The sequence below is a fragment of the Bos taurus genome, chromosome 7 (genome assembly GCF_002263795.3).
Source record: "Bos taurus isolate L1 Dominette 01449 registration number 42190680 breed Hereford chromosome 7, ARS-UCD2.0, whole genome shotgun sequence".
In the NCBI taxonomy this organism is placed as follows: domain Eukaryota; kingdom Metazoa; phylum Chordata; class Mammalia; order Artiodactyla; family Bovidae; genus Bos; species Bos taurus.
The window spans coordinates 13125207-13139183 of NC_037334.1; the positions used below are offsets into that span (position 1 = coordinate 13125207).

The 13977-nt window shown below is 45.0% G+C and overlaps 1 protein-coding gene across 1 annotated transcript in view; it reads right to left on the minus strand.

The window, feature by feature from the left end:
• LOC505918 (zinc finger protein 709) overlaps positions 1-13977 on the minus strand; it is an 87860-nt gene that overhangs the window by 44674 nt on the left and 29209 nt on the right. The gene's annotated exons all lie outside the window — the stretch shown is intronic.

A 13977-nucleotide genomic window follows, 5' to 3' on the forward strand; every position in this document is an offset into this window, starting at 1 on the left:
TTGACTGTGGAGATTGTTGTATGTATCTCCAAATATATTAAAAGCATAAAAATGATTAATTAATGGGTGCCTTCTACTGGCGGGGTGGCCCGTAATACTCTCCAGGTATATTCCAATTGACAGTATCATTTCTTGTTTTTATTCTATTATGGGAAATAGGAATACAGTTACCTTACATATATTTTAACTGTTGACATTACAATATTTTGTTGGTACACAGACGGTTTCAAAAATTAATCACTCAATCTAAGAAATAATTGGAATAACTTATTCAAGACAGATTTGAGGATTATAATCTGGGAAGAGCATCTCAGATAGCTCAGTGTAGGAGGAGTTGCAGAGGACAGCAGAAGCAATCCAGGCCTGGGAAAACTGTTAAAGAACCAGAAGTGCCTGGCAGGGATACATCCCAGGACAGCCACAGAAATGGCTCCACTGAGCAGCCATCCTCCTGCAGCTTGTCACTCAGGCACAAAGGGGTGGGGTACTGAAATCTACATAGCCAGGAGGCCAGGAAGGCAAGTGGAAAGGTCCACTGGCCAGTTTCTAGTTGCCATCCTGCGTGGGTGGGTTTTGCTAATACTTGTGGGTTCCCGGTAGTTCTTGAGTATCTTCTGTGACTTGTGTTTGTCTTCAGAGTCTTTAGGAGGGACTCAGACCTCCTAAAGAGTCTGTTCAGAAGGCCTTGCTACTTTTGATTTCTAACCTGTTGATCTCATTCATTTCATTAAAGACTTTGAGATGCTAGCCCAACCTTTCATCCCAAGAAATAAGTCAGTCTTGATCATGCTTTATAATACTTTTTTTCATAATGCTGGTTCGCAGTTGCTAGTATTTGTTGAGATTTTTTTGAATCTATATTCAGAAAAGAAAAAGGTGTGTGTTTCTTTGGTTATTTTATTTTATTTTATTTTTTTGGTAGTTCTCATCTGGGTATAAGAGAAAAACTGGTGTCAAAAACGGAGTGTGGAATATTGTCTGCATTCTGTCATTTACAATAGATTGTGAAAATTGTGAAAATCAGTAAATAAATATGGCACCAAGGGAGCACTCACAGAGTCCATTACACACAATGCCTAAATGGTGTCTATAAAGAAATACACTTGTTCTAGCCAAGGAATCGAGAAAGCCCAGCTCCTCCATTAAAAAAAAAAAAAAGTTTTGGCTGCACCTCACAGCATAGGGGAATATTAGTTCCCAGACCAGGATTCCAACTATGCCCCCTGCAGTGGAAGTTCAGTGGAGTCTTAAGCACTGAACCAACAGTTAGTGTAACCCTCCTCCCCTCCCCCATACAAACATGCTGTATAAATGGTTGATAGATAATTTGAGAGGTGAAACTGACTTTGGCAAAGAGAAAAGTGCTCTAGAAATTTAAGAATTTATTGCCAGCCCTACTTAAAGCCCATCTAGGGTGGAAAAGGTCTTTGAGATTCCAAGTCCCAAACATTTGGAAAAGGAGATTTCACATCCCAAACATTTGGAAAAGGAGATTCCACGTGTCCTACCACCGCCCAGAATCCTTCTCACTGACATCCATCTTGACTGACCAATGTGTACGCCACCAGGAAGAACCCTGAGTCAGAGTGACTGGCCAAAGCAACCCGGAAAGTAATCCCATCACCATAAAATCCAGGCCATGTGGCAGAGCAGTTCTCCTGGGTTCCCTTACCCTAATGGTCTCTGTTTGGGCACAATTCATTCCCCAGTGTTAGACAAGAGTTGCCTTTCAGGACGCCCAGGTGCTGCCGATCAGCACCACAGAGCCTCAGAGAACAGACTCTGGCGGTGACCAGGAGACGACGGTTCAAACATGGTCGACCAAACATGGTCGGTTCAGCCAGTCCCAAAGAGTGCCTCTGCTGTGGCCGCAGCCGGATCAGCACACTCACCATGTCCAGGTTGCTTGGTTTGTCCGAATCCCGCCTAAAGGAAGCCAAAGACCAGTGCAGGTCACAGGGCCAAACAAGAGACTTGAAAGTTACCAGGAAAGCGAACCACAGAGGAAACATGGGCAACCTTTTCCGCAGTTCAAGAAAGTAAGGAAGTTCAGGTTCAATCTTGGCATCGCCCGGCCCACCTGCCATAGTGGCCTCCTGGTTGGACAGATCCTAATGCTCCGCCCCTCGGGACTGACTGAAGAAGGTGAGCTGGGACTTGTTCCCCCCACCCCACCCCCACCCCCCACCCCCCAACCCCAAGCATGTTTGCTTTCTAAGAGAACCTTTTCCTGGTCTGGTCTGGGACTGCCTCCACTGTCTTCTCCAGGTTCTCCTGCAGTGGCATTCCTGATTATGTTTCAAGATGGCGCAAGTATACATAGGAGGATGATTCAGGTCAGTCCTGCCTGGAACTTGAGCCTCTTGGGTCCTCTAGGGGCAAAGGCTTGGTGTAAAACTGTGTGGCCAGGCATGGAACTGTGCTTCTTGTTAAGAAACGCGGAACTTATGGTGAACTCACCATCTGTAATAAAGGGACTGGCTCCATTTTCATCTTTGGTCTTCGACAGCGCTAGCCTTCCACCCATCTCTGCCCTGTTCCCATTCAATGGATACTTAAGGTAAAGAATCCCGGAACTCATGGCCCTGGTAGGAAGTCAATCAGTCAGCTTAAGGGCGTGCGAGGACAAGTCTCAGTCAAGCCACAGGATGTGAGGAATGTACATTAAATGCTCAGGTGTACATTTGACACTGGAAGAAATTTTATTTGTTAATTTATAATTTTTATTGGAATATAACGATCCACAATGCTATGCTAGCTTCAGTTGTCCAGCATAGTGAATCAGTCATGCATATACATATATCAGCTCTTCTTAGATTTTTCTCCCATATAGGCCATTACAGAGTACAGAATAGAGTTCCTTGGTCTACAAAGCAGGACCCCATCAGTCATCTATTCTATAGATAGTAGCATGTGCACTTCCATCCCAGTGTCCCAATTTATCCCTCCTCCCTTATGCCTTGGTAATTACAAGTTTGCTCTGCACATCCCCGACCCTACCTCTGTCCTGCAAACAAGTTGATCCACGTGTCCTGGTCTGTGCATGGGTTGGAAAAGAATTTCCAGACGAGGCAGAACGACAGAAGAATAAAGTTTCTTAGAGTGGGAGACGCTATTAGAACAGCGGGCCTGTAAGTTTGCTATTAAAATACATTAAACTATTAAAAAAAAAAAAAAAGAACAGCGGGCTGACTTGATTCAAGGGGGAGCCAAAGGCTTTTGAAGGCTTTGGGCCAATTTTTATAGGCTCAAGACAGAGAAAATTCCTACTGGAATGGTGGCATTAGGTGATTGGTTAGGATGCTATAGGGTGTATAGTAGGATGAGTATTTTACATTATATGAGGTCAGGGAACTGGCCAGTTTCTATCCAGAGGCTTATGGCAACAGTTGCTATTGGGCTTGGTCAGTTCCAGAGATTTTTATCCTGTGACCTTGGTACAGGGCTCTGCACCACCTGTAAGGGACATCATGTCTCAAGGAAGAGCCTATTCAGACTCTAGGCTAGGTCTGCTTCTTTTCTTTTTCATTGCCTTTGTTATTAGTTTTGCTCAGAGGCTCTGTGATATCCAACTCTTTGAGACCCTGTGGACTTTAGCCCACCAGGCACCTCTGTCTGTGGAATTTTCTAGGCAAGAATACCGAAGTAGGTTGTCATTTTCTACTCCAGGGGATCTTCCTGACTCAGGGATCCAACTCACCTACATCTCTTGCCTCTCCTGCATTGGTACTTGTGAAAGCCGCTCAGTCATGTCTGAATCTGCGACCCCATGGACTATACAGTCCATGGAATTCTCCAGATTAGAATACTGGAGCGCTTAGCCTATCCCTTCTCCAGCGGATCTTCCCAACCCAGGAATTGAACCGGGGTCTCCTGCATTGCAGGTGGATTCTTTACCAGCTGAGCCACGAGGGAAGCCCCAGCTACCACGGAAGCCCCAGAAAGCGAGCACAGGGAGCCGGGCGCGGGGCGCAGGGGCGACGAGCGGCAGCGGAACCCAAGGAGGCGAGGAAGGGGGAAGGCGATCACCAGGGGACGCTGGCCGACCTGCTCCGCCCCAGGCGAGGACGGTCTCCCGCCCACGCTCGGTCCACAAGAGACACAGAGCGCCGCGGCGGCGTGGAAGAATGATAGGGTGCCTCCCGTGGCAGATCGGCCTTCCAGGCGGCGCCGGGAGCGAGGCCTGGGAAAGTGACCAGGGGCCTCCGGAACGACCGAAGCTCCCTCGCATCCTCCCGCCCAAGGGCCGGGCGGCGCGGGCACGGCCGCCAGCCGGGGACCGGATCCGCGCTCTGGCGAGCACACCCGGGCGGGGCGCGGCGTGGGCACCGGCGCTCCTCCTCATCCACCACGGAAGGACGTCGGCAGACTGACTGAGGCGACGGGCAAAGGAGCGGGACCGCGGCGGGCCAGGGGAGCAAGACGCACCAGGGCTCGGCCCGGGGATCAATAGACAGGACGGAAGAGGCTGACGGACGGACAGAGAGGGGCACCGATGGGGTGCGGCCACGTTGGCCGAAGTTGCGAAGACGTGGCAGCAGCAAAGAACCGGCCGTGGAGGTGGGGTGGCCTCGCGCCATCGCGAGGGTCCCCAGGGCCGTTCGAAAAGACCCGAAAGCAAGTCGGCCGCCGGGGCATGCCGCGGGATCTCATGGCCGGACTGCCCACCCCTCCCCACCGCCCACCCCGACCCCCACCCCCGCCTCCCACAATCCATGCTGCGGGAAGGTCCTGGTCACCCATCTCATCTGTCTGTCTGTTGCAGGAAGGGGGACCCCTTCCAGAGCCTGAAACTGGGCTCTTGTCTGACACTGGGACATGAATTGTCTGAGGAGACACATGTGCTGACAAAGCAAGAGATTTTATTGGGAAATGTCGCCAGGGGCGGAGAGTAGTAGGGTAAGAAAACCCAGGAGAACTGCTCTGCCGCGTGGTTCTCAGTCTTGGCTTTTCTAGTGATGGGTTAGTTGCCATTCATTCTAACTCAAGTGTCCTTCCTGGCTGTGCTCACCTCCTTCAGCAAAGATGGATGCCAGTGAGGATTCTGGGAGGTGTTCAGACATGTGGTGTCTTTTTAACCTTTTGCGAACTCTTCCGGCTGGTGCTGGCTTATTAGATCCATGTTCCTTACCAGGACCTCCTGTCATAAAACAACTGGTGGAAATGGTTACTATGGAGCCTGGCCAGCTTCCCCTAACAACTCCCCTCTGGAGACTTTATACTCAAGAAATTTAAACTCAAGAGTTGAGGGTGATGACAGCCTCTCATTGGATGAATATTGAAGCAGTTGATTTATTGTAGGAGATCCGTACATTTTTTTCTATGTGACCTATAATGGATCATTCTTTTGTGATGAAGAAGCTCTTGCTGTGGTGTGTAAATAGACAATTCCTGTAACTGATAAGGTGAGGACGTGGGTTAGAAGTTCTCTGATTAACAAATTGAAGAATAAAAACCACAACATATCAATAGATGTAGGACTGATTTAGAAAAAGGATGATTTAGAAAAAGATGTAGGACAAGATTTAGAAAAATTTCAGCATCTGGGTTCCCTGCTGGTCCAGTGGTTAAGAGTCAACCTTGCAATATAGGGGACACTGGTTTCATCCTTGATCTGGGAAGATCCTACATCCCACAGAACAACTAATAAGCCCATGTGCCAAAAATACTGAGCCTGCGCTTTAGACCCCTTAACAAGAAAACCCACCGAATGAGAAGTCCATGCATGGCAACTAGAGTAGCCCCCACTTCAGCAACTAAAGAAAGTCAAGTGTAGCAACAAAGACCCAGCATAGCCAAAATAACTAAAAACTATTAAAAACATTTTCGACATTCATCTATGATAAAAACCCCCGAAAGTGTGCACTGGAAACATCAATGTAATGATGGCCATACATGACAAAGCCACAGCTAATATATGCTCAGTCACTAAGTCGTGTCTGACTCTGACCCCATGGACTGTAGCCCGCCAGGATCCTCTGTCTATAGGATTTCCCAGGCAAGAATATTGAAGTGGGTTGCCATTTTCTTCTCCAGGGCATTTTCTCAACCCAGGGATCAAACTTGAGTCTTCTGCTTTTGCAGGTGATTCTTTACCATTTTGACACTAGGGTTTCCTTTTACTCCCCTAAAACAAGGCAATCCAGCCTCATATACACCTTTACCTAAAGACACAGCTTCCAGGCAACGTACATACCAGCTGAGGACCACCTTAACAAAAGGCCTAAGAAAAGAGAAGAAATTACCAAAACTTCCAACTCTATTATTTTTCACGGTGCTGAATCTTAGTTGCTTGTGCATGGGGTTTCTCTAGCTTTGGTGAGCAGCTGCACCATCAGGGAAGTCCCCAAATTTTGGAGACTTTATAAGACCAGAAGTGTGGCTCCAAAAAAAAAAAAATAATAATAATCCAAAGCCCCCATTCCTTTTACCACTACCAAAACTTCCCCTATTGTTCTAAGAGGCTTATAAGTATTAAAGAGGAAACAGCCATCCTAGGAAGGATGTTTGAGATGCAAATGTCCTAACTAATCTTCTCCTGAATCCTTACCTCTGCCTTCATTTTAAAATGAAAGTTGTAAAATGCAAATGAGATAAGAACTTTGGGTGAACGTTTAGAAATAATTATGTTTTGAAAAAAAAAATATGTTTTGGAGACTCTCCAGATATTGAACAACTTGAAACTTAAAATTGTACTAAAATTAGTGAGGAAAAATTTGTGGAAAATACACCCAAATAGTTTTGTACACAATCAGCCAGAATTGAGTAAGTTTAAATAGGTTTAACTGAGTAAAATGAATTTTTAAAAGGAAGCCAGCAAAACCTTAATTTGGCTTTTCTCTTTTAAAGACAAGCCTTCTAAGTATGTTGAACTGCCTTTGGTAACAGATTTTAAATTTCTTTACCTTTTAATTTTGTGTATTTGCCTTTGAAACTGTTTTAAAATGATTTATTTATTTTTGGCTGTGCTGGGTCTTTGTTGCTGCACTCAAACTTCTAGTTGTGGCAAGGAGGGGCTACTTTTCATTGCGGTGTGTAGGCTTCTCACTGGTGTGACTTGTTTTGTCGCAGAGCACTGGTTCTAGGTATGCAGGCTTCAGTAGTTGTGGCTCATGGGCTCAGTAGTTGTGGTGCATGGGCTTAGTTCCTCTGTGGTATCTTCCTGGATCAGGGTTGGAACTCGTGTCCCACGTATTGCAAGGCAGATTCTTAACCACTGGACCAGCAGGGAAGCCCTGCCTTTGAAATCTTATTCTTACTTTGGCTAAGTGAATAAATTCTTTTATGGAGACCTGTGATCCTATTGTATCTTAAACCACTTTTGAATTTTTGAAATCAAATTATAATGAAGTTTCTTTGACCTCTGGCTAACTTTGGGATACTTCAAAGGGCCCTTGAAACAACTCAGACAGAGATACTAAACTAAAAGGTTCATTTGGTATGTTAAATTACATGGGAAGTATTATCAGTTCAGTTCAGTCGCTCAGTCATGTCTGATTCTTTTCGACCCCATGAATCGCAGCAGGCCAGGCCTCCCTGTCCATCACCAACTCCCGGAGTTCACTCAGACTCACATCCATCGAGTCAGTGATGCCATCCAGCCATCTCATCCTCTGTCGTCCCCTTCTCCTCTTGCCCCCAATCCCTCCCAGCATCAGACTCTTTTCCAATGAGTCAACTCTTCACATGAGGTGGCCAAAGTACTGGAGTTTCAGCTTTAGCATCATTCCTTCCAAAGAAATCCCAGGGCTGATCTCCTTCAGAATGGACTGGTTGGATCTCCTTGCAGTCCAAGGGACTCTCAAGAGTCTTCTCCAGCACCACAGTTCAAAAGCATCAATTCTTCGGTGCTCAGCCTTCTTCACAGTCCAACTCTCACATCCATACATGACACTGGAAAAACCATAGCCTTGACTAGATGGACCTTTGTTGGCAAAGTAATGTCTTTGCTTTTCAATATGCTATCTAGGTTGGTCATAATTTTTCTTCCAAGGAGTAAGTGTCTTTTAATTTCATGGCTGCAGTCACCATCTGCAGTGATTTTGGAGCCCCCCAAAATAAAGTCTGACACTGTTTCCACTGTTTCCCCATCTATTTCCCATGAAGTGATGGGACCAGATGCCATGATGTTCATTTTCTGAATGTTGAGCTTTAAGCCAACTTTTCCACTCTCCACTTTCACCTTCATCAAGAGGCTTTTGAGTTCCTCTTCACTTTCTGCCATAAGGGTAGTGTCATCTGCATATCTGAGGTTATTGATATTTCTTCCGGCAATCTTGATTCCAGCTTGTGTTTCTTCCAGTCCAGCATTTCTCATGATGTACTCTGCATATAAGTTAAATAAGCAGGGTGACAATATACAGCCTTGACGTACTCCTTTTCCTATTTGGAAGCAGTCTGTTGTTCCATGTCCAGTTCTAACTCTTGCTTCCTGACCTGCATACATATTTCTCAAGAGACAGATCAGGTGGTCTGGTATTCCCATCTGTTTCAGAATTTTCCACAGTTTATTGTGATCCACACAGTCAAAGGCTTTGGCATAATCAATAAAGCAGAAATAGATGTTTTTCTGGAACTCTCTTGCTTTTTCCATGATCCAGCGGATGTTGGCAATTTGATCTCTGATTCCTCTGCCTTTTCTAAAACCAGCTTGAACATCTGGAAGTTCACGGTTCACGTATTGCTGAAGCCTGGCTTAGAGAATTTTGAGCATTACTTTACTAGCGTGTGAGATGAGTGCAAAATATCAGTCATAATTCTAGTTATTATCTGAAAGTATTGTATGTCACAGCAGTAAGAAAGTTACCTTGTCAGTTTTCTTTGTAATCAGATTTAAACGTGCCTTTTTAAGTCTTTTGTCATTATAGATAACTATGGTTTCACTCTGATGACTTTTCAAAAATGTCTCCCCTTCAGGAAGATTTATAAAAAGGACCTTTGGATAAATACAAGTTTCTGATTTCCACACCATACTGTTAAACTAGGTAAGTAATCAAAGAATTCTAATGGTAAAGCTGATGGCTTCATAAAGCTGTTAAATGAAAAGGATTAATTATATAGGGCTAAGTGAACTGGGAAATAATTTTATAATTTTTATGGCTTCTATCTAAAAAAATTACTGGCTTATATCTTTTACCCAGGGGTAAGGAAAATCTTCCCCTTAACCTAATTATGATTTAGAAATGTAGTAAATTAAACCTTTTTAAGAAGAATTGAAAGATGTACTTATTTATGTCTACCTGGTTGATTGTACCAGTAACATATGCTTGTCTCAAAGATTAAGCTATGCATATCTGGATGTGCACAGCTGGTACAGTGTAACTGTAGGTAGCTTATTAAATCATTTATGGCCCCTTTGGCTGCCTAGTTATTGCAACTGAATTACAACTAGTTATACTAATCATTGTTTTCATTTAATGTTTATTTTCAAATTGTGCTTTGTGTCTCCTTGTTGCCGTATGTCTTTTTCGATGTTACTAGCTACATTACTTATATCTTGGTTAATTTCTAAGATTGTTGTCTTTCTATTAAAAAAAAAAAAACATTTATTTTGCTGCTCTGGGTCTTAGTTGCAGCATGCAGGATCTTTTAATTGTGGCTTCTGGGATCTATTTCTCCAACCAGGGATTGAACCCAGGCCCCTCTGCATTTAGAGCTTGAAATCTTAGCCACTGGGCTACCTGGGAAGTCCTCATAAGACTTACAGCATTATGTAAGACATAAGTCTCTTAACAGTACCTAGTACATAGCCAGGTCTCCAACAAAAAACTTACATGGGTAAACATCTTGAGGAAATACAAAATAATTGCAATAGTATGACTCTAGGTATGGGAAGAGGCAACGAGAGAAAAATGTCTCCTGGATCATAGTTAGGCCCACGATCCAGAGAATCTTTAATTATTGATGGGAATCTAATCCAAAATTTTTAACACCTGGAGTGGCACATCAAACATTTTCAACCGACCTGGGATGAACCTCCCAGGGTCATGGAATAAAATTTGATTATGAAATGTCTCCCAAATATTGGTCAAATTCCTGACCAAGAGCAGAGGATCTGAGAAATGCTGCCATATCAGTCATCAGTGATTGCAGCCCTTCAACACAAGTTGGTGAGCAATGAGGAAATTCGGGATATGGGACACAGGCCTCCAGATCAAGGAAATTTTTTCAGTGAGCCCAAACTGTTGCATCTTCCCATACATAGAAAAGTCCTGCTGCTGCTAAGTCGCTTCAGTCGTGTCCGACTCTGTGCGACCCCAGAGACCGCAGCCCACCAGGCTCCCCTGTCCCTGGGATTCTCCAGGCAAAAACACTGGAGTGGGTTGCCATTTCCTTCTCCAATGCATGAAAGTGAAAAGTGAAAGTGAAGTCGCTCAGTTGTGTCCGACTCTTAGCGACCCCATGGACTGCAGCCTACCAGGCTCCTCCGTCCATGGGATTTTCCAGGCAAGAGTACTGGAGTGGGGTGCCATTGCCTTCTCCGAGAAAAGTCCTACATACCTTAATTTGAAATTTAGGTTGTCAATATTTCTAAGTCTACAGGTATCAAGTAGACACTTTCCAAAGAAGAACAAGGAAGACAAATCTCAACATTTGGAATCCTGGCAGTGATGGTAGACACTCCCAGAAGATCCAAGTGAGAAGCAGTTAGAATGATCACCACCCTATTTCCCACAAGATTGTGTAATGGACATTGAATGGGGACACTGACAGTCTGACATCTTCTCAGTCTGCCAGTTTTCCGAATAAAGTCATATTCCTTGCCTCAACACCTTGTCTCTCGCTTAATTGGTCTGTCATGCAGCGAACAGAGTGAGCTTGGACTGGGTCACAGATCCACTCTCTTAGCAAATTTCAGTTGTACAATACAATGTGAAATATCAGATTGAAACAGGAGGGCAGGGGGGAGGGGCACAATCTTTAAAGAATTGCATAGCCATGAATAGAACCAAGTAGGTCCAAGGTGGTAGAAGATTTGGCTTCTAGTGAAATTTGAGCCTCATTTTATGCTTATTATAATATATTAGCATCTGAATGACACACTCACCAGCACCATGACACTTCCAAGACTGACCATAAAAGGTCAAAAAATTGGGTAATGGCCCATGAAAGAAGAATCAAATGCTTCCACTCCCTATGAAATTACCCAGCTGATATAATGTAACCACTGTGTATTTCCGGCCTGTTGCCCAAGCCATATGCTCTGAGATTCTTAAGCTTAAGATACCTAATGAGTATCTAAGGGGATGGTGTACGGATGGGTGGAAAGCTCAGAACTTTCAAGGACCAAAGATGAAAACGAAGCCAGCCTCTTTATGTTTATGAGTCTGTGGACAATTTCTAAAGTCTTTATTGCATTTGTTACAGTATTACTGGGACCTTAGCTCCCTGGCCAGGGATCAAAGCCAGACCCCCTGCAATGGAAGGCCAAATCTTAACCACTGAATGGCCAGGGAAGTCCCCCCAGACATCCTCTTATCTGTAATTGTTGATGTTCAGTCACTCAGTTGTATCCAATTCTTTGTGACCCCATGCACTGTGGAATTCCAGCCTTCCCTGCTCTTCATTCTCTCCCAGAGTTTGCTCAAACTCATGTCCATTGAATTGGTAATGCCATCCAACCATTTTGTCCTCTGTCGCCCCCTTCTCCTCCTGCCCTCAGTCTTTCCTAGCATCTCGATCTCTTCCAGTGAGTCGGTTCTTTGCATCAGGTGGCCAAAGTATTGGAGCTTCAGCTTCAACATCAGTCCTTCCAGTGAATAGTCAGGGTTGATTTCCTTTAGAATAGACTGATCTCTTTGTTATACGTTATGGCAGAGTAGAAGGATGTGTGCTCATTTTCTCCTGTGAGAACTCCAAAATTGCAACTTGGTGTTGAACAACCATTGACAGGAGAATGTTGGATCCCACCAAAAAAAGACACCTCACCTCCAAGGGCAAAGGAGAAGCCCCAACAAGATGGTCGGAGGGGTGAATTTGCATTTGGAATCAAACCCCATACCCACCAGAGACTCTCAGAGGGCTCAAACAAAACCTTGTGTGCACCAGGACTCAAGAGACCCCACAGAGACTGAGCTGGACCTCCTTTTGAGTGTTTTGAGTGTCTCCTGTGGAGGCATCGATCACTAGTGGCCTGCCGCAGGGACAAGGGCTCTGGCTGCAGCAGACCTGGGACATGTGGTATGTGCATAAGCCCTCTTGGAAGAGGTCACCATTAGCTCCACTATAGAGCTACCGAGCAGATGACCCACAAACTGCAGAACACTGTTAAGAAAGTTCTAGGACCCACAACAGATTTTTCAATCTGGGGATCCAGCAAGGGGACAGAGAACCGCAGGGAATTTGACTTTGGAGGCCAGTGGGATTTGATTACAGAACTTCCATAGGACTGGGGAAACAGACCCTTGGCAGGCACAAGCAAAACCTTGTGCACACCAGGACCCAGGAGAAAGGGGCAGTGTTCCCACAAGAGACTGAGTCAGACTAGCCTGTGAGTGTCTAGGGGTCTCCAGTGGGTGCGTGGGTTGACAGTGGTCTGCCATAGGGTCAGGGGCACTGAATACAACAGTGTGGGCATAAGTCCTTTTGAAGGAGTTTGCCATTACTGCCATTACCCCTATCATAGTATGGCCTCAGGCCAAACAACAGGGAGGGAAGACAGCCCCGCCCATCAACAGGTAATTGGATTAAAGAATTAATGAGCATGAAAAGAAAGTGAAATGATTCAGTCATGTCCAACTCTTTGCAACCCCATGGACTGTAGCCAACTACGCTCCTCCGTCCATGGGATTTTCCAGGCAAGAGTACTGGAGTGGGTTGCCATTTCCTTCTCCAGAGGATCTGCCTGACCCAGGGATTGAACCTGGGTCTCCTGCATTGTAGGCAGAACGCTTTACAGTCTGAGCCACCAGGAAAGTCCTACTGAGCATGGAGCCACCCATCAGAGCAAAACCCAGATTCCCCCATTAGTCAGTCTCCCATTAGGATGCTCCCACAAGCCTCTTATCCTTATCCATCAGAGGGCAGACAGAATGAAAACCACAATCACAGAAAACTAACCAAACTGATCACATGGATCACAGTCTTGTCTAATTCAGTGAAACTATGAGCCATGCCACGTAGGTCCACCCAAGACCAACAGGTTATAGTGGAGAGTTCTGACACAACGTGGTCAACAACAACAGACTCCAAATTGGGAAACAAGTACATCAAGGCTGTTTATTGTCACCCTGATTACTTAACTTACATGCAGGGTACATCATGAGAAATGCCAGGCTGGATGAAGCACAAACTGGAGTCAAAATTGCCGGGAGAATGATCAATAACCTCAGATATGCAGATGACACCACCCTTATGGTAGAAAGTGAAGAGGAACTAAAGAGCCTCTTGTTGAAAGTGAAAGGAGAGTGAAAAAGCTGGCTTAAAACTCAACATTCAGAAAACTAAGATAATGGCATCTGGTCTCATCACTTTGTGGCAAATAGATGGGGAAACAATAGAAACAGTGACAGACTTTATTTTCTTGGGCTCCAAAATCACTGCAGATGGTGATTCCAGCCATGAAATTAACAGACGCTCCTTGGAAGAAAAGCTACAACCAACCTAGACAGCATATTCAAAAGCAGAGACATTACTTTGCCAACAAGGGTCCATCTAGTCAAAGCTATGGTTTTTCCAGCGGTCATGTATGAATGTGAGAGTTGGACCAAAAAGAAACCTGAGTGCTGGAGAATTGATGCTTTTGAACTGTGGTGTTGGAGAAGACTCTTGAGCATCCCTTGGACTGCCAGGAGATCAAACCAGTCTATCCTAAAGGAAATCAGTCCTGAATATTCATTGGAAGGACTGTTGCTGAAGGTGAAACTCCAGTACTTTGGCCACCTGATGGGAAGTGACTCATTGGAAAAGACCCTGATGCTGGGGAAGATTGAAGGTAGGAGAAGGGGACGACAGAGGATGAGATGGTTGGATGGTATC